The 21,446-nt window shown below is 44.6% G+C and overlaps 1 protein-coding gene across 1 annotated transcript in view; it reads right to left on the bottom strand.

The window, feature by feature from the left end:
* Positions 1-21,446, bottom strand: part of MLF2 (myeloid leukemia factor 2) — a 449,608-nt gene that overhangs the window by 121,287 nt on the left and 306,875 nt on the right. The gene's annotated exons all lie outside the window — the stretch shown is intronic.

Raw genomic sequence — 21,446 nt, 5'->3', positions numbered from 1 at the left:
TGAGATAGAGGCACCAAAGCTTCGGCATAGCATCTGCTGCCTCTCTCCAAAACATCCCCCAAGTTTCAAAAATATTGGACTAGGAGGTCCAATTCTATGAGCCCCAAAAGAAGGTGCCCCTATCCTTCATTATTTCCAATGGAGGGAAGGCATTTAAAAGATGTGTGGTCCCTTTAAATGTGATGGCCAGAACTCCCTTGCAGTTCAATTATGACTCGTCACTCTATCCACCACCAAGTCACGTTGAGTTCCACAAGGGAGAAAGGAGGCTAAAAAACGTTTTCTTTCTAAGTTTGGTGTAGTGGTTAAGTGTGTAGACTCCTATCTGGGGGAACTGGGTTTGATTCCCCACTGCTCCACTTGCACCTGCTGGAATGGCCTTGGGTTAGCAATAGCTCTGGCAGAGGTTGTCCTTGAAAGGGCAGCTGCTGTGAGAGCCCTCTCAGCCCCACCCGCCTCACAGGGTGTGTGTTGTTGGGGGAGAAGATACAGGAGATTGTGAGCCTCTCTGAGTCTCTGATTCAGAGAGAAGGGTGGGGTACAAATCTGCAGTCTCCTTCTCCTCCTCCTCTACTGTTATATCTAAAGGATTATTTGCGTTATTTGAATGCTCAAGGCATATAATACAGCAGAGTGTGGTTTGTATTATTTATGCTGTTATCCAGCAGGGACTCATTTGCATATTAAGCCACACACCCTGACATCACCATTGTTTCGCACATGGCTTTTTTGTAGAAAAAGCCCAACAGAAGAAGATGATGAAGATATTGGATTTATATCCTGCCCTCCACTCCGAATCTCAGAGTCTCAGAGCGGCTCACAATCTCCTTTATCTTCCTCCCCCACAACAGACACCCTGTGAGGTGGGTGGGGTTGAGAGAGCTTTTTACAGCAGCTGCCCTTTCAAGTACAACCTCTGCCAGAGCTATGGCTGACCCAAGGCCATTGCAGCAGGTGCAAGTGGAGGAGTGGGGAATCAAACCCGGTTCTCCCAGATAAGAGTCCTCGCACTTAACCACTATGCCAAACTGTCTATGGCTGACCCAAGGCCATTGCAGCAGGTGCAAGTGGAGGAGTGGGGAATCAAACCCAGTTCTCCCACATAAGAGTCCGCACACTTAACCACTGTGCCAAACCGGCTTCCACAGGAACTCATTTTCATATTAAGCCACACCCCCCGACACCAAGCCAATCAGAACTGTGTTCCTATGCGTTCCTGTTTTTTTTTTTTAAAAGCGCTGAAAGTGATGTTTTAAAGCATTTTTAATTGTGGCTGCTTCCTCCAGGGAGCTGGGCTCAGCAAGAGGGATAACAGCAGCGTCCTTTGCAACAGCTCGTGTGTGTTAGAATTCCGTTGACGCTCCCTCTGTGAACTGGCCCAGGTGTCAGGTGTTCACAGACAGGCCTTCTCCTCTTTGAAGCTGTTGACAAAGAGCCGCAGGAAGTCCCTCTGGGTGGTGACTGGCAGGGTCGGATCTGGGGGGGGCGGGCAGAGGGGGTGCTTGCCCGGGTGCCGATGGAGGGGGGGACCAAATTGGGTATGGAGTCCATTGTATTCTATGGGGCCATAAGACAGAATGGCCCATAAGGGGGCGTCATTTTTTAATTTTGCCCACACCCCCTCAAAAAAAAAGTTGTGGTGCTGGAGAAGAATCTTGAGAGTCCCTTGGCCTGCAAGATCAAATCAGTCAGTCCTAAGGGAAAATCAACCCTGACTGTTCCCTGGAGGGTCAGATGCTGAAGCTGAAGCTGAAATACTTTGGCCACCAAATGAGAAGGGAGCACTCCCCGGAGGAGACTCTGATGCTGGGAAAGGCAGAAGGCAAAAAGGAAGGGGACGGCAAAAGATGAGATGGCTGGACAGCGTTACTGATATAACAAACATGAATCTGAGCGGACTTTGAAGGGTGGTAGAAGACAGGAGGGCCTGGTGTGACTTTGTCCATGGGGTCACAAAGAGTCGGACTTGACTGTGCAACTGAACAACAACAACGAAGTAGATCCGTTTCTGGTGACTGTTCTCATCCGGTAGATCAAAGCCTTAGTTACAGAAGGGCTTTTTTCCCCTGGGGGAATGGAGTTGCGGGACCAGTCTTTATGGAAACAAAATCCTCAGAAAAATGTCTAAAAGTTCATGAGGGGCAGCAGGGCAGTGTGACAATCTTTGATCCAACGATTTATGTTGAAACGTGGTTGCTTCAAGGTTATCATTCAGCATTAGGCACCAAAAGCAATGCCCAAAAAAGAACTGAGAAAGTTGACACATCTAAAGCTTGGGAACTGCTTTACAGTAAAAATAAGTCCATAGCACAGGAAGATAATATCGTTTCAAAGAATCCTGTGTGTTTCTCTTTCATTTCCCTCTTGAGAGTTCCGGCACCTCTTTTCCCAGCAAAAAACCCCAACGCCCTGGTTGCAAGCATTGCCACAAGGGCTCGAAAGAAGTGAAGGACTTTGCACTGTCTCAGCCTCAGCATTCAGTCTGCTGTAGTGGTTAAATGTGTAGACTCTTATCCGGAAGAACTGGGCTTGATTTCCCATTCCTCCACTTGCAACTGTTGGAACGGCCTTGGGTCAGCCATAGCTCTTGTAGGAGTTGTCCTTGAAAGGGCAGCTGCTGCAAGAGCTCTCTCAGCCCCACCTACCTCACAGGGTGTCTGTTGTGGGAGAAGAAGATAAAAAAGATCGTAAGCTGCTCTGAGTCTCTGATTCAGAGAGAAGGGTGGGGTATAAATCTGCAGTCTTCTTCAGAGAAAGACTACAAGAGAGTCAGAGTGATAGACAACCTAGGACACAAAATAGCCTTTCCTCTCTCTGATGCTATAGCTTTTATGTTTTTTGGGCATGGATTTCAAGCACCCCTGTTATTTCAAATCCTGTCCGAGCTGTTCTGACTTTTGTAGCCTCCTTTTTTGCTTTAAGCCCTTCGAATTAAAGAGTTGTCAAGCTTCCCTCCTCTCCACTTTCCTGTCTTGTGGTTGTTTATCACTCGAGCTCATTTAGGCAAAGAGATATCAATCAGAACACTGAGATAAAGGCGCACAGAATGAACATAAGAAACAACCTCACAATTTTAAAACACACGTGCTGTGTAAAAATCTCTTGCATTTCATGAAAAGCCACGAAGCAGTTTCAAAAGCAAAGAATAAATTAAAACCAGGTTCTCATTCTTGCCTGTTCCTTCCCATAGCTAAAAGGAGATCTGGATAAAGGAAAATTGTCATTATGCCTGGCTAGGTTTCATAGCTAGACTAAACTAGTGGGAACCTTGCTAGATAGAGCTGCCAATCCCCAGCTGGTAACAGGGGATCCTGTGGCTTGGAGATCCTCCCCCCCCCCCCGCTTTAGGGTCATCAGATAGCAGGGAGGGGGAGAGAAATATCTGCTGGGCACTACTCCAGCAGACTATGGAGTACTATGGAGACTGATTCCCATACAGTATAATGGTGAATTGATCTGTGGCTCTCTGGGGGAGCTGTTTTTTCAGGTAGAGGCATCAAATTTTCTGCATAGCATCCGATGCCTCGCCTCAAAACACCTCCCAAGTTTCAAAAAGATTGAACCAGGGGGTCCAATTCTATGAGCCCCCCCAAACCCAAGATCTTTTGCGGGTATGGTCCTATGTGAGGACATCTATGCTCTCCGAGCCAGTGTGGTGTAGTGGCTAAGAGCTCTAATCTGGAGATTGGGTGTTTGATTCCGCACTCCTCCATGTGAAGCCAGCTGGGTGACTTTGGGCCAGTCACCGTTCTCTCAGAACTCTCTCAGCCCCACCTCCCTCACAACAAGGAGCCAGTTGGGGGGAGAGGAAGGGAAAGCGATTATAAGCTGCTTTGAGACTCCTTAAGGTAGAGGAAAAGCAGGGTATAAAAACCAACTGCTGTTCTGCACTTCTCAGAGCTCCTTGCAAGGACAGGATAAAAATGAAATAAACAGCTGAGTTTCACCTGAGAAAGAAAGTGTGTATATGCAGCAAAAATATTGTGCCCTCTCCACAATATTGTGGAAGAGAAATTATAACTGGGGGACTGATTTTCAAAGGTTTCAATGTATTTGCAACATTGCCTGTTTATTTTTGTTTAGTTCTTTACTGGAACCTGGGCTCAAAGACTGTTGCTCACCTGAGATCACCTGCTTCCCAGGTGGAATCAACTCCCTCAGTACCCCCAATGAGAAGAAGAAGATGGCATTGGATTTATATCTCCCCCTCCACTCCAAATTTCGGAGTCTCAGAGCGGCTCACAATCTCCTTTATCTTCCTCCACCGCAACAGACACCCTGTGAGGTAGTGGGGCTGAGAGGGCTCTCACAGCAGCGGCCTTTTCAAGGACAACCTCTGCCAGAGCTATGGTTGACCCAATGCCATTCCAGCAGCTGCAAGTGGAGGAGTGGGGAATGAAACCCAGTTCTCCCAGATAAGAATCCATGCACTTAGACACTCCACACATTATCTATACAAGTCAATTGCAGGAACCCCAACCTTTAAAAAAAATATTTTTTTTGGTGCTTTGAATTACAATGAACTCAGCATTCAAACGCTGTCCTGTGGTGTTTCCTTTTAAATTAACTGTTATACTCCATGTATCTGGAACCCCCAGAGTTGATTATTAAGCTTTTTCCCCCTAGGGGAAAAAAAAGGTTGGTTAAAATGAATAAACCCTTAAGCCTGCATAATCCTTTGCTTTCCCATACTGTAAACTGTTGTTGTTTTTAAATCTCAAAAAGAGATTAAATGGCCAAACGGCATTTCTGAAAGGCAAGGAACTGTCCTTACCTGTGCTGTAAAGGACCATAACAGAAAGGATGTTCAGATTCTTTGGGGTGCGGTTTGGGGAAGGGAGGGGCTTCAATGAGGTATAACGGGTGGCCAACGGTAGCTCTCCAGATGTTTTTTGCCTACAACTTCCATCAGCCCCAGCCAGCATGGCCAATGGCGGGGGCTGATGGGAGTTGTAGGCAAAAAACATCTGGAGAGCTACTGTTGGCCACCGCTGAGGTATAATGCCATAGAGTCCAGTTTAGTGTAGTGGTTATCTCTTATCTGGGAGAACCGGGTTTGATTCCCCACTCCTCCACTTGTCCCTGCTGGAATGGCCTTGGATCAGCCATAGCTCTCGCAGAGCTATCCTTGAAAGGGCAACTTCTGTCAGAACTCTCTCAGCCCCACCCACTTCACAGGGTGTCTGTTGTGGGGGAGGAAGGTAAAGGAGATTGTATACCACTCTGAGGCTCTGAGTATAGGGTGGGATATAAATCCAATATCTTCTTCTTTTCCTTCTTCTTCCGTAGTGCCATTTTCTCTGAGCAAACTGATCTCTGTAGTCTGGAGATCCATTGTAATCCCAGGAGATCTCCAGCCTAGGATTGCCAAGTCCAATTAAAGAAATATCTGGGGATTTCTGGGGTGGAGCCAGGAGATATTGGGGATAGGCTTTTCAAGGCAAGGTGGTTCACTACTGCCTGCCTCCCTGTCACGACCAGTGTCCCCCCTAAGCTGAGTTAGTGTGTGTGTGTGTGGGGGTGTCCTCTGGTTCACACATTTTTGTCTTAGCTCAGGAAGGATGGCTCCAGAGCCGACTACTTTAGGCAGTAGCCAAATCACTTGCTTACAACTTTAATGCCAGTAGCTCACAAAGTAGAATTTTTGCACACAAGACTTCACACCTTAGAGGGAACATTGATCACGACCCTGGTATTGCTTGGTGATCTCCCTTACAAAATACTTTGCCAAGGCTGCCCTGCTTAACTTCTGAGATCTGACAAGATTGGGATAGTCTGGGCGATCCATTTGGGATTCCATGAGGTCACCAGGCTCAACCGGAGGTCTTGTGTTTTGCTGCTGATACTCAAAACCCCATGGCCACCAGCTGTTCACCTGGATGAGGCCTCCACCATGAACTATAATGTGCATGGAAGTTTCTGAGGTCTCAGGATGTTCGCAGATTCAGACATGGCTCTCTGCGATTTGTTGTGGATAAGACAGCGACTGTCTTCTTGTGTTCACACCTGTAACCCAACACGGTATCCTTCCCCACCTGAGGGAGAGAGGGGGACAGTGGCAAGGAAGGAGTGGGTGGCTGCCGTGAGACGAAATCTCAGCAGTGTTCGGAGGCTTTGTGGATTTCCTCCAAGTTACTCGACAGGGATTCAGAGAAAGAGACCCACAGAATGTGGGTGAGAAACCACAGCATCCCTCCCTTCACCTTATCCCCCCCAAAGAGAAGCAAACACTGAAATTCAGCATCACAAAGTACATTTACTTACAGTGTGTTAACAGTCAAGACCTGGTGTTAGTCTCCTTGTTGTGTCGGAGGCATAAGAACCAAGTTATGTGTGAGACAGATTTCCTAGGATTTGTTTGTTTTGTCCTAAAAAGGGGGGACAACTTTGCCCGAAACTTCATTAACCCCTTCCCACACTCTGTTGCCCCTGTCAAAAACAAAATCCCTACCTATATTATGCTACAGGGGTGGCCAAACTTGCTTAACATAAGAGCCACATAGAAGATATTTGAGAGTCACAAGACAGGGAGGGAGGGAGGAAGATGATAGATAGATAGATAGATAGATAGATAGATAGATAGATAGATAGATAGATAGATAGATAGATAGATAGATAGATAGATAGATAGATAGATAGATAGATAGATAGATAGATAGATGGATGGATGGATGGATGGATGGATGGATGGATGGATGGATGGATGGATGGATGGATGGATGGATGGATGGATGGATGGGGAGGGGTGGAAAGAAAGCAACTTTAAATGCATTCTCCAAGCCATCAGCTGGCTTGACTTGGAGAAATAATTTAAAGAGAGACATGCCTTCTCCAAGCTGGAGAAAGAGCAAGAGTCCAGTAGCACCTTCAAGGCTAACAAAATTTGGGGCTGGTGTCATGATCTGAAGCCTAGGTGCGGCCTTAGGGTTGCCAATCCCCAGCTGGGGGCAGGGGATGCCCTGGTTTGGAGGCCCTTCCTCTGCTTCAGCAGGGCCAGATTAACAATTAGGCCAAGTAGGCACTGGCCTATGGGCCCCCACGCCTTTAGAGGCCCTGGCCAGCCCCCCCCCCCCGGTTTCCCCCCTGTTTGCAACCCTCCCAGCCTGCACACGCAGCTAGCAACTGAGCCGCTCTTTGCCCGGTTTGCCTGGTGCAGCTGCTGCTGGCGTCCTTGCCAAGTTTGCCTCCCCGCCACAACTTTGTCAAAGGGGCACTCTAGAAGGTGCCTGCAGTGGGGGCTGCAGCAGTGAGGCGGACACTCAGGCTGAGTTAATTTGTGATGGGGCCCCTGACATTTTGACTGTCTAGGGGCTCCCGCAGGGTTTAATCCAGCACTGCGCTTCAGGCCTCCCACTGCACTGATAACATCACTGAGTCACATGCAGTGCAACCAGGAAGTCGGCACCCTAAGCAGTCATCTAGTTTGCCTGGTGGCCCTGCACGTTGTCATGCTATAATGCAACTTGACAGAGAAAGTGGGGGGAAGAGGAGGAGGAATGGCACATGGCAGTAAGCTGCCTTACACCATTTTGAAAGCAAAGCTTAGTGCCTCTCCTCCAGTGGGGATAGAGTAGCTTTACCAGGTTGCCTGCTGCTCAGTCCCCCCCCCCCCCACCTCGCTCAATGGAGTGATGCCGCAACATCAAACTTTATTGTTTGATGTTGTAGCATCATGTCTGGGTGAATATCAGGAAGTGACATCACAGAATCATGTGGCACTCTAGGAATTCTCCAAATCTCTATGGTTTTTTAAAAAATATTTTAGAAAATGTTTTAGAAATTAAGGTGTCTGGGCCCTTCAGGACCACCTCCATTCACCTCTGATCACCATGCGAGCCAGACCACTCACAGTAAGCTTTTTTGGCAGTGTTAATTTAGTTAAACCTTGCCAGAATCAGCTCTTTGGGAAACAGGTGGGAAATCATTGCAGCTTGCGAAGTCAAGAAACTGAACCTCCAGTAAGTGTGAAATTGTAACTGCAAATTGCACTGATAGACACAGGAGGAGGGTGAATATTGTGTATATTACAAGAGAACTCTTTGAGCTGTTAGGGACAATTGGCTGGCAGTGCAAAATCACAAGCCCGAGTTGAAAGTACTGTTAAGAGAAATTAAAAAAAACACGCTTGTGCAAAAAAGAAGAAGCATGTTTTGCAATACAGTGTCCCTCCCCCCACCCCACCCCCCGCACATCAGAAGATCCCATAGGATCAGATAGGGTTGCCAGCCTGCAGGTATGAGCTGGAGATCTCCTGGAATTACAACCCATTTTCAGAAGACAGAGATCAATTCCCTTGCAGAAAATGCCTGCTTTGGAGGACTCTAGGGCTGCAATCACACACGCTAAATTATGCACTTTTCAATCCACTTTCAATCCGCTTTGAAACTGGACCTTACTGTGTGAACTGGCAAAATCCAGTGGGAAAGTGAATTGAAAGTGGATTGAAAGTCCATTATTTAGTGTGTGTGATTGCAACCTAGGTCTGCCAGCTCTGGGGTGGGAAATACCTGGAAATTTCAGGTGGGGAGGAAGGTAGGGTTTGGGGAGGGGGAGGGGAGGGACTTCAATGGGGTATAATGCCATGCACACAAAAACTTATACCTTGAATAAAACTTAGTTGGTCTTAAAGGTGCCACTGGACTCATAAGAACATAAGAGAAGCCATGTTAGATCAGGCCAGTGACCCATCCAGTCCAACACTCTGTGTCACACAGTGGCAAAAAAACCTGAAGTGCCATCAGGAGGTCCACCAATGAGGCTAGAAGCCCTTCCCCTTTGCCCCCCGCCCCAATCAAAGTGTGTTCTGTTGTTTCAGGCCAACATGGCTGCCCATCTGAATCTGGAGCAGCGTTCCCTCTAAACTGAGTTAGTGCAAGCTTAGCTCACAATTTTTTAATCCCCAGCACACACATTTTTGTTTTAGCTCAGAAAAAAATGGCCCCAGAGCAAACTAATTAATGCAGTAGCTCACAGGAGCAGATACCACCTGGAGATCTCCAGCCACCACCTGGAGGCTGTACAACCAATGAAAAAAACACAGTATAAAGTTGAAGGGAATTTAGTCTGCCAGCTCCATGTAAATAAAGTCTCATCCAAATCCAATGTAAAGATTCTCTTACTTTGTATTAGTTTTCTACAAGTCCATTCAAAGTTACACCAGTCCACAGTTCAATAAACAGATATAAATATGTAGATCCCGCAGCAGAGTCTCCACGTACAATTCAAAGAAACAATTTCTGGTGTAAAATTGTTATGTTTGGGTACATTTTAACATGATGTTATTTCACAGTGTTTTAATTAGCTTGGACAAAGCATTGATGCAAAACAAGGCAGCTCAGACCTTGTTGAACTCATTGCTGTTTGGACTTTTTGGTATTTGGCCTGAAGCAGAAGATTTCCTGATTGCACAAACGATGGGTATTGGTTTACATGTGAGAAGGACTTACCTGTGACTTGTGTGTGGAGACTGCTGCTGGGTAGGCGCTGTCTGATTGCCGCGGCAGATCTATTTTTAAAAGCCAGAAAACTGCTATTGGCGATTGGCTTGTTTGATCCCACCCATTTGCTGTTGAACTGTGGACTCGTATAACTTCGAATAGACTTGCAGAAATCTTATATAAAGTAAGAGAATCTTTACATTGGATTTGGGTGAATCTTTGATTACACGGAGTCAGCAGATTAAATTTTCTTCCACCTCCTGGAGGTTGGCAGCCCTAAGGACATGCCCATCTGTGGCTGCTAGCTAGACTTGCCAGCCTCCAAGTGGTGCTTCCCTCTAAGCTGAGTTAACGTGAGCTAGCTCACAGATTTTTAGCCTCCAGCTCACAAATTCTTTTCTCAACTCCGGAAAATTGACCCCAAAGCACAATAATTTATGCAGTAGAGCTCACAACTTTAATGCCAGTAGTAGCTCACAAAGTAGAATTTTTGCTCACAAGACTCTGCAGCTTAGAGCGAACATTGGTGCTGGGAGATGTCGTGGAAATACAACTGATCTCCAAGTTATAAGAAGCAAAACTGCTTACCATGAAATAATGAGAGACAAAGTCAGAGCTGGAGCTTTTAACTGTTTAATGCATTAAGCAGGGAGCCTTGCATAGATGGAATTCCCCGAACTGCTGCTTCCATACACTTTTATTAGCAAGCATTCAGTGACAATTCTCAAAAGCCCTACCCCCAACGATGTAATACCCTGCCCATTCACTCATTGGCTGAAGTTACTAGAGCTCACATTCTTCTCGGAATGCCTCGTATTATCCCTCCCAATTCAGTTTGGTGTAGTGGTTAAGTGTGCGGACTCTTATCTGGGAGAACCGGGTTTGATTCCCCACTCCTCCACTTGCAGCTGCTGGAATGGCCTTGGGTCAGCCATAGCTCTGGCAGAGGTTGTCCTTGAAAGGGCAGCTGCTGTGAGAGCCCTCTCCAGCCCCACCCACCTCACAGGGTGTCTGTTGTGGGGGAGGAAGGTAAAGGAGATTGTGAGCCGCTCTGAGACTCTTCGGAGTGGAGGGCGGGATATAAATCCAATATCTTCTTCTTCTTCTTCTATATGCTCCTTAGCATGTGCCCCTTAGCATAGCTGCATTGGAGGATGGACTCTTTGGCATTATATTGTGCTGATGTCCCTTTCAGACTATGCCCTCCCAGGTTCCACACCCTTATATCTTCAGGAATTTCCCAAGCTGAATTTGGCAAACCTACTGCTAGCCATTATGAGAAAAGGGCAGTAAACCTCTGGATCCCAGTGCCAGGAGACAATATCATGGGAAGGCCTTGGCCCCTCTGCTCTGTTTTTGGCCCTCCAGAACAACTAGCTTTCTTTGTAGCAGGAATTCCCAGGGTTTTTTTTTGAGCAGGAACACACAGGAACACAGTTCCGGCTGGCTTGGTGTCAGGCCTTATATGCAAATGAGTTCCTGCTGGGCTTTTTCTACAAAAAGCCCTGTGTTAAACAATAGTGATTTCAGGGGTCTGGCCTAATATGCAAATGAGTTCCTGCTGGGCTTTTTCTGCATAAAAAGCCTCGGGAATTCCTTTGCATATTAGGCCACATACCTCTGTTGTAGCCAGTCCTCCAAGAGCTTACAGTAGGCTCTGTACTAAGAGGATTGGCTAAGAGGATTGGCTACATCAGGGGTGTGTGGCCTAATATGCAAAGAAGTTCTTGCTACAAAAAAAGCCTTGGGCTACTGTATGAGGCAGGATGCTGGACTAGATGGACCACTGGCCTTGTCTAACGGCTCTTACTATGCTTTTACTTTCTCTTTGTATAGATTTGCTCGTAGTCTGATGTAGCATTCCTGATCCTCCAAGCTATGGTTTGGAAATGTGCTGTGAGTTGTGAGCCGAGCCAGTACAATTATATACACAATGCATTTGTTAATTTTGTATTTGGGTTCCACCCCCCCCACCCTCCCCGCCACCAGCATCATAAGCCGTGTCGAAGACTTTACAGTTGGAAAGTTGAACTAGAGATAGAAAAAAAAAATGGAGGGAAATTAAAACCCATGAAAAGATTGCATTTAATAAAAGAAAGCCTCTCTAGTACCTTTTGCGATGCTGCTAATCACAGAGGCTGAGATAGTTTTAAACTGTTCTCAGATAATCTCTCCCTGCTAATGTGTGCAATTGTGGGAGTGATTTAATTAACAACCCACCAGCTTGCATCCCAACACTGTAAGCAGTACTGGCGATAACAGCCCTTTTTAGTTTCAAAATTAAGTACAGGTTGGCTTTTTTGTTTGTTTAGTATTGCTTTCTTTTCTAAATAAAACAGAGGGAAGCTGGGGGACTGGCTTGGCTTGACCTAGTTTCCTCCTTAACCCACCTCTTAACCAACTGAAGACTTTTAGGTGTTTCTGCTTGTTATCATGGGGTTGCCAGCTTTGGGTTTTGAAATTCTAGGAGATTTGGGTGTAGAGACTTGGGAAGGGTGGGGTCAGGACAGAGTCGGGACCTCAGCGGGTTATAATGGCACAGAGTCCACCCCTCTGAGTCAGCCATTTTATCTGTCAGTTATAATTTCAAAAGAGGTTCAGGCCTTGCCTGAAAGTTGGCACCCTTACACTGCTATGACTGAGGGGATATTTTGATGCAGATTCTTGAAGTGTTTCGAAAACCAACCGTGTTTAAGAACATGCTCTTTTCAAGAGTCCTGCAGCACTCAAAAGGTTGACAGATTTGTAGCAGCCTAAGGTTTCAGCTATATAACTCCGACACAAAGACATCAGTGCAAGAAAATAATTGTAAACAGTGCAGCCAGAAGAGCAAAATGAGATACAAGCATGCTATAAGTCTGTCATTCCTATGCAAAGCTGAAATGTGTTGGCGCAGAGTGGCTAAATAATTAAGAGATGTAATTTTTTCATGTTAATATCTGGCTAACCTGAGTACAAAGCATCCTAACAAAAAAAAATTACATATAAGGAAACTTCAGTGAGAAACTGAAAACTAGATCTCATAGAGAGGTGATAAAAAATTCCTTAGGAGTCATAACTAAACCGGTGGGAGGAGAGGTTCCTAAAAAACCACAAGCAGCCCATTTCTTTAAAAAAAAAAAAGTCCAAATTCCTCTTTATCTCAAGTCTCTGAGAAGTCTGACCCCACGCCAATTTATCCACTGCTTTCCACTGAGAGGTGGGGAGGCTTGCGAAATAGGAAGAGAAAATGCTGAGTGGCTTTTTGAACATGACAGCACTGACAAACATCTCACTAGTTTGAGAATAAGAAGAAAGGTTGTTTTTCCCCCTCCCTTCTTCTGTCAGAGTTGTTGTTGTTCCGAGATCAGCGAACACCTGGCGAGGAGCACTTGAAGATTAAAAAGGAGAGACAGCAAACGGTGACACAGAGACTGTGAGGTAAGGACCTGATTTTCACTGGCTTCTCACCCACAGACCCAACAATGGCCTAGTAACTTTATTGACGATCTGGCACATTTTACTTCTGCTCATTTGGGGAATTATTTTCTGGGAAGTGACAAAAATATGTCTTTGTTCTCATTTATTTGTAGAACATAATCTTCCTGTTTTCCTTCTAAACTAATAGTGCAACATGTGCAATGCCATGACTACACTTAATAAATTAGACAAGAAGCAGAGAGAGAGAGAAGACTAAATCTTCCCATCTATTTGGGTTTCCAATCGAAAGCAATTTCCAGAGTCCAGAGTTTTACCAGACAAAAGAAAAAAGACAGGCAAACAGAGGGTGCCTGTCTTTTCCCCCAGCTGGGACTAATAACAGTCTGAGATGGTGATAGTTTTGATGAGCAAAATCATTGAGAGGGAAGGGTTGTCCCCTCTGTACCCTGCACTTCAGCCCCAATCCAAATGATCTGCTATTTCCATTTAATGAACTCTGGGAAACAAAATTGTTGACCTCTCCTTCCCAATTTCTCTTAATGGAATATTTTGCTAGTTAGCATCTGTCTCTTTCGTTCCCGTTGTCTGCTCTAGATTTCTTCTGGACCATGTAGGGGTTTTCTAGTTGAGCTTTTTCTTCAACTGCTAATTTTGACATGCAGTCAAAGTCCTTCATCTTTTATTTCCTCATCTCCCATCGTTATCTTTTTCTTCTTCTCATGTCTTGCTCCTTACATCTTCTTTCCTCAAAATAACACTCTCTCTGAAAACCCTGATTCAAATTTCTCAGGACGTTTGTTTCCACTTGTCTTGAAAATTGTTTAAATTGTCACCTGGACTTTACCGCTGTGCTAGCTCATTCTCACTGCCTTCATTCTGAAGTGAAGGTTTTTCCTTCTTAATAAAGGCCCCCCTTAAGCTCCTTCCAATTTGCTTGAAATTCTACTTTGTACGATGCAAAATGTGCCTCAGGATGATAAAGCAGGGCCACCCAGGACAGTTTTGGAGCCTGGAGGTAAAAATGTTCCCACACATTGAACTCTATCAGGGGTGGCTAACGGTAGCTCTCCAGATGTTTTTTGCTTACAACTCCCATCAGCCCCAGCCATTGGCCATGCTGTCTGGGGCTGATGGGAGTTGTAGGCAAAAAAACTTCTGGAGAGCTACCATTGGCCACCCCTGCTATATGTCATATATGTATTTATTTAGCTATTATACCCTGCTTTTCTCCTTAATGGGGACCCAAGGTGGCTTACCACATTAGTTCCTATCTTACAACATTAGTTCCTCTCTATTTGTCCCCGACCCAAGAGATACCCATCTTGCCTCTGCCAGGGCTTTTTCAGTCCTGGCCCCAACCTGATGGAATCAGCTCCCTATGGAGATCCGGGCCCCACCTGTCTTGCTAGCCTTTCGTAGGGCCTGTAAAACAGAGCTGTTCCGCCAGGCTTTTGGATGAGGCAGTGAGCGTCCACTTGTTAGTTCTGTTGGCCTCCCTTCCGTACTATCATGTCGTACCATCATCAGTGCCGAAAAAATTATGCTAATATAGCATTGCTATTTCATCATTATTCAAACTGTTTGTTCCTGACAGGGGGCAGTGGGTTATGTAACAAAGTGCTGATTAGATGCTGAGCTTAATGCTGTAACTGATTTTATTATGATTTTAGCTGTTTTGATTGTTTGTATATTTGATGTCCTCCGCTCTGAATCTCCACGAGGGAATGGGCGGAATATAAATAGACTAATAATAATAATAATAATAATAATAATAATAATAATAATAATAATAATAATAATATTCCATGTTATCCTTGCAACAATCTTCTAAAGAAGGAATGTTATCAGTGTGGCCAGGCCTAATGGGGAACAGTCGCTGGACTTGACTAAAACGATCATAGAGGATGTTTCTGCACACATAAATAGAGCAGGTCTGGCCAAAAAAGGGAGTATGTAATAGCCTTAAAAAGCAGTATGAAGACAATAGTGGGAACATAATAAACACTTTCACACACACACTTTCAATGCGTTTTGCAACTGGATTTTACTGTGTGAAATGGCAAAATCCACATTTAAATGGTCGCTGAAGTGGATGGAAGTGACATTATTTAGCATGCGTGAAAACACTTAATTATATGGCCTCCAGTAAATTAGAAGCCATTCATTTATTTATTTTCTTCCATTTTTATCCCGCCCTCCCTGCACACGGGCTCAGGGCATGTTACGAGGTCACATAAATTGTGACGATAAAACAATATCAAATTTAACCATGAAATCAGAAAGTTAAAATTAGAATCATAATAGAGAACCAGCATAAAACATGTCATCAAAGATTTCAGGTTTTCACGGCTGGTAACATCATTAGGGTTTGTAGAATCTTTCGGGCTCAAGTGCCGTGTTCTACTGGAGAACATAGCACTTGAGCCCGAAAGATTTTACAAACCCTAATAAAACATGTCCTCACTGGTGATGTTGTGATCCATCACAGTGTGATAGAACCTTCTAAGCCGTGCTGATAGGTATTGGTCAGTGACCATGGCCAGGGCTACTAGTAGGGCAGTGCAAGAATGGGAAAATTTGAACCCCCGCTGCCTCAGCTAAAAGCCCTCTGGAGCAGCCCTGTCTTGCAGGCCCTGTGGAATTGTAACAGATCCCGTAGGGACCTGATTTCAATTGGGAGCTTGTTCCACCAGGCTGGGGCCAGGGCTGAAAAGGCCCTAACCCTAGTTGAGGCTAGCCAGATGTCCTTTGGGCCAGGGACAAGCAGAAGATGGTGGTCAATTGAGCGCAAAGTTCTGCGGAGCACAAAGGGGAAGAGGCTGTCCCTGAGATATGCAGGTCCCTGGCTGCAAAGGGCTTTAAAAGTCAGCACTAGAACCTTAAACTGGATCTAGTACTCTATAGGCAGCCAGTACTCTAGAACTAGATTTAGTACTCTATAGGCAGCGCTTTATCAGTAGTTAACATTTTGCTGAGTCCCAGGTGCAGAAGCAGTGACATTTTAAATACTTGCCCTTATTAAGATTTTGATAGGATAAATCTTACGTTTCTGCACAGTAGGTTAGGCTGAGAGTGTGTGACTGGCCCAGGTTCACCCAGCAAGCTTACATGGCAGAGTGGGGATTCAAACTTGAGCCTCTTAAATCCCAGTCCAGCACTCTAACCAGTACACCAAACTAGCCCATAGGTCACAATTCATCAAGACAATTCTCCTGTGCAAACTTCACAGAAACACGTGAGAGTCTCAAATATGCATGGCTGGTAAAATGAGTGCCCAGCTTGCTGGAGGAAAAGTGTAGATGACTGGGGAAGACAATGGCAAACCGCCCCGTAAAATTTCAATTTCGATTGAAATAAAATGTTTTATGGTTTCCCATGCTAACGCAACCCAGATCAAAGGTTTTCTGAATTTGCTAATTTTACTATTCTGCTATTGGTTTTTAACTTTGTACCACTTGGCATTCCAAACCCCACCAGCTATGCTTACTGTACTCTGCTTACTGTACCTCATTCCTCGTCTGAAGAAGTGTGCATGCACACGAAAGCTTACATTCTGAATAAAACTACATTGGTCTTAAAGGTGCAATTGACTCCTATTTTGTTCCACCCTGTAAAAAGTCTGCCGTGAAAACGTTGTGAAAGCAACATCACCCCAGAGTCGGAAACGACTGGTGCTTGCACAGGGGACTACCTTTAGTGCCCTTATACAAAGTTTGCATGTTTTGGTGGGATTTGTGCAGGATAATTTCTGGACAGATCATGCCCCAGGGGTCAGCTCCATCCATCTCCCAGTCGATCACCTTTTAAGCCATCTATAATTTGCCACAAATCAGGATTGCCTTTCATTACCTCATTGTAGGGCTAATCTGGTGGTCTAATCTGCACGGGAGAGATATCAAAATGATAACTGGATGTTTTAAATTGTTTTACTGTTATGTTTTATCGATTTCAACTGTTTGATCTTGTTGTAATCCACCCTGAGCCCATTGGCGAGGGAGGGAGGAATAAAAACCCACTACATACATACACACATACATACAGGTGGAAAAACAAGTGGTGGAGCTCATCTAGGAATTGTTATGCAGCTGCACTTACTATTCAATGGACAAGGTGGGGAGGAGGAGGGGGGACTGTCAGAAAGGTTCAGGAGCTGTGCTCCTGTGAGCTCCTGCATACATACATACATACATACATACATGCATGCATACAGGTTGAAACGTGATTGCCGAATGTCTTTTTTCTACTGCTCTTGACTGAAGGGAAAACTACAGTTCAGCGGATTAGACATTCCACTAGTCATACACATAAGTGTAAAAACAGTGCAAGAGAGTTGGGAAGGTTTAATTAGGCAAGTCTGGGAATATTCTCAATCTGTGGCAGCCTCAGAACACTAAGACCAGATGAATTTGTAGGATTTGTTTCTGGAAAGACCAAAACCATTCCTGGGATTCCACTAAGGCAGAGGTAAGCTGTTATGGCCTAGATGGCCCAGGCTGGCCTGATCTCATCTGATCTCAACTAACCAGGTCAGCCCTGGTTAGTATTTGGATGAAAGGTTGCCAAGAAAGTCCAGGGTCGCCGTGCAGAGGCCGGCAATGGCAGAACCACTTCTGAACCTCATTTGCCTTGAAAAACCCATGAGGGGTCGCCATAAATCGGCTGCAACTCAATGGCACTTTCCACAGCCAGAAGCGAGAAGCAGCAGAATGTAAAGCAGAAGTGAAAATTAAAGAATGGAACAAGACGAGCATAGAAACGCATCCAGAAATGACTTTTAATTGAGCAAAGCTATTGCTGACTGATTGGTTTCTTGACAGCATATGCATAATGCAGAACAAATTGTTAAGTCTGCCTCTGCCTCGGAAGCCATAAGATACCATCTTGGCTCAACGGCAGGTTTTTTATCCATTTGAGCAAATTATTGCAGTCTATGAAGAAAACCTTTCAGATGCTTACCCAAAGACCTTACACTCGAGGAACTGGCCATAGAGGCAGCCCTTAAGGAGGCTACCTTTTCATTCTTTCTTTCTCCCACTTCCCAACTCATTTGGACTCGAGTCCAGTCTGCCTGAGTTTTTACTTGCAACAAGTAAAAGTTGGTCTCTTTTGCACTGAAAACAGAAAGTTTTTTTTTTAATGAGAACGCATAACGACGAATTGAGCCCTGGTGCTAAGTGGCTCTCAGACCTTTTTGAAGTAGGATTTACTGTACTTCCCAAGACCTGCTTGCAAAGTACCTTTGTGCTGCTTTCCCCCTCCCAGGGAGAATTTCCCAGGAGTAGTTTTCTAGATAAAACACAGAAATCTCACATCAATTAATAATGACAAATTTCTAATCCCCCCCATTAGTATTTATAAATGCACAAGGTTGCTGAACAACAGGCTTTATTTCGTGGCCTTGTGTGAGTCTAAGGGCCACCGAGTAAACTTATTATTATTTTATTAGTTATTATTTTATTATTTATTAAATGTATAAACCAGCCTCCTCTGAAGGTTCAAGGCACCTTAATAAAGACAAATCATTAAAAACGATAAACAGAAAATAACAAATGGTCAAAACAGATGAAGCGGTATGGTTTCTCCGGATAAAAGATGGTGTAATTGTAATTTCGCTCCCTCCGTAGGGTGGATTGTATGCTGGAATGATAAGGCCAGATGGAACCCATGATAAAAACAATGGCTGCCTCAGCTGCGGGCCTGGTGGAACATCTCCATTTTATGCCCTTCGGAACCAAGCAAGATCCTGCAGGGTGCAGATTTTACTAGATGGAGAGTTCCACCAGGTTGGGGCCAGGGCCAAAAAGGCCCTGACTCTATTTGACAACAGCTGGACATCTTTTGGGCCAGGGATCACCAGTAAGTTTTGATCTCCCTCCCGAGCATAAAGTTCTTCAGGGGGCATACCAGGTGAGGTGGTCCTGCAGGTATCGTGACCCCATAGGGTTGTCAAGGCAAGAGATGAACGGAGGTGGTTTGCCATTGCCTGCCTCTGCATAGCGACCCTGGAAATCTTTGGAGGTCTCCCACAGCCACAAATACTAACCAGGGCCTTCCTTGCTTAGCCAAGATCTGATGAGATCAAACTAGCATAGGCCATCTAGGTCAAGGCTTTCATAGACTTATATGGGGGCTAACCCAAATTTGCTACCCAGCCTGCATGTAACAGCTCCTCCCATTCCTTTTTTAGTCTCGAGGCCGTATGTCCCACCTGTGGGAGTGTTGTGACCCACGTTGGGCCCGATCTATAGTTTCAGAACCACTTGCTTGAAGGATTTTTTATTTTTATTTATTTCATTATATTCAGTTTATGAATTGCCCAGTCTCTGGCTCTGAGGTCTGTAAAACAGAGCTATTCTGCCAGGCTTTTGGCTGAGGCAAGCGGGCGTCCTCATTTCATTTCATTTCATTTTATTGATTATACCATCTGATTGGCCTCCCTGCACTGATTTACCATCCTGACTGCTAGAGATCGGGCTGACATTTTTGACAATTTTGACATCTAGGACACTTATGACATCTGTGTCCTAAAATATGCCTACGCTGTCCACGCTGTTTTATCTGCTTGTTTCAATTGTTCTGATTGTTTTATTGTTGGATTTTTAATTTTTCTATTATGTTGTAATCCGCCCTGAGCCCATTATTGGAAATGGCGAACTATAAATCCACAAAACAAACAAACAAACAAATAAAAATAAGTAAATAAATATAATAGAAACATTAAAATTACAGAATATAGATAGTACTAAAGGAGCAATCTAAAAAGAAACCAAGTGGCAAAGATTACACTTTCCTCCCAGGTTCTAGACTGTGATCACCTTGGGGGGTGGGGAGAGACATGTGCTTTATTAGAATGAAACCTACACCTAGCTTGAGAATTTTAACGCCAGATCTCTGTATATATTGGAATATTTATTAATTTTTATGGTTTTATCTGTTTTATCTGTTTTAAAGTTATTCCCTTACATGTTTAAATATTGTTTAATTTATGTTGGATCTAATGCTGGAAGCCACCCTGAGCCACTTGTGGGAAGGGCGGGAAATAAATTCTAAATAAATAAATAAAAAATTACTTACTGAAAAACATGCCCATTTTGGAGGACCACGATACAAAGAAAGAAGTCTCAAAGTGGCAAAAGCAAACGCTAACCAAAAGGTTACTGTCATCCAGATTACTATGAATTACAAAATTATGCAAAAATAATACAAATTTAATAGTACTAAATCAGACAGGTATAGTTTTTAAAAAAATTCATAGTAGTCGATACTTTATGTAGAACTTCAACCACGATGTCCAACATCAAAATCCACAGTAGATAGTCCAATTCCATTAATCCCATGACATTATAATATGCAACAGGGACATTGAATTTCACTTCTTGTTTCAAAAATTTCCTCAGGCAAGGGAGTATTAAAGAAGTCCAAAGGTCATTGAAGACATAGATTTAAAATAGCTCTCATGGCCCAAGGCCCACCTGGAGGTCCAGCTGAGACCCCTTGAAACAAAGAGGCCCATGAAATCGTTTTGTAACACCAACACAACGAGACATCTGTAATTTCCAGCCTGTTACCGATACGGAACAGCTAGTATGCTGAAGTAAATGCACTCATTTTAAAAAATTAACACATTCAATAATTAAAGTGTTATTGTCAGGTTCAAAGTTCCCTTGGCCTGCCACATCTCTGTTTGAATTACTGCTCAGGGCACCTTGCCTCTTTCTTAATGTCCTCCTTTGAGAGAGGGTAAGAGTGGGAGGGCAAAAGCCGAGCATAAGGAAGGCCAAGTGCAGACGAATAGATGCTTTCAAGTTGTGATGCTGGAGAAGAGTCCCTAGGCCTGCAAGAAAATCAAATCAGTCAGTTCTAAGGGAAATCAACCCTGACTGTTCCCTGGAAGGTCAGATGCCGAAGCTGAAGCTCAAATACTTTGGCCACCAAATGAGAAGGGAGCACTCCCTGGAGAAGACCCTGATGCTGGGAAAGACAGAAGGCAAAAGAAGAAGAGGAGAGGAAAAGATGAGATGGCTGGACAGCGTTACTGATGTAACTAACATGAACTTGAGCAGACTTCTGAGGATGGTGGAAGACAGAAGGGCCTGGCATGACTTGGTCCATGGTCACAAAGAGTCAGATTCAACTGTGCAACTGAACAACAACAAAAAGAGTGGTAAGCTGCAGTACTGCAGTCCAAGCTCTGCTCACGACCTGAGTTTGATCCCGGTGGAAGCTGGGTTCAGGTAGCCAGCTCAAGGTTGACTCAGCCTTCCATTATTTCAAGGTCAGTAAAATGGGTATGTGGCTTGCTGGGGGTAAAGTGTAGATGACTGGGGAAGGCAATGGCAAACCACCCTATAACAAAAAGTCTGCCAAGAAAACGCCGTGATGTGACTTCACCCCATTCGTAAACAACTCGATGCTTGCACAGGGGACTATTTTTACAATTTTTAAAACCACATCTTCCCCCTTCATGTGTCTGTGGGGGGTCACTTAAATTCAGCCATAGTGCAGAGTAGCTGCAGACAAAGACTTGTGCAGAAATGCAAGAAATGTTCTTACTTTGAAAGTAAACTGCAGGGGGGCGGGGGGGCGGGC

This window comes from Heteronotia binoei, chromosome 4 (genome assembly GCF_032191835.1).
Source record: "Heteronotia binoei isolate CCM8104 ecotype False Entrance Well chromosome 4, APGP_CSIRO_Hbin_v1, whole genome shotgun sequence".
NCBI classification, from domain to species: Eukaryota; Metazoa; Chordata; class Lepidosauria; order Squamata; family Gekkonidae; genus Heteronotia; species Heteronotia binoei.
This window is presented reverse-complemented; position numbering and strand designations above follow the sequence as displayed.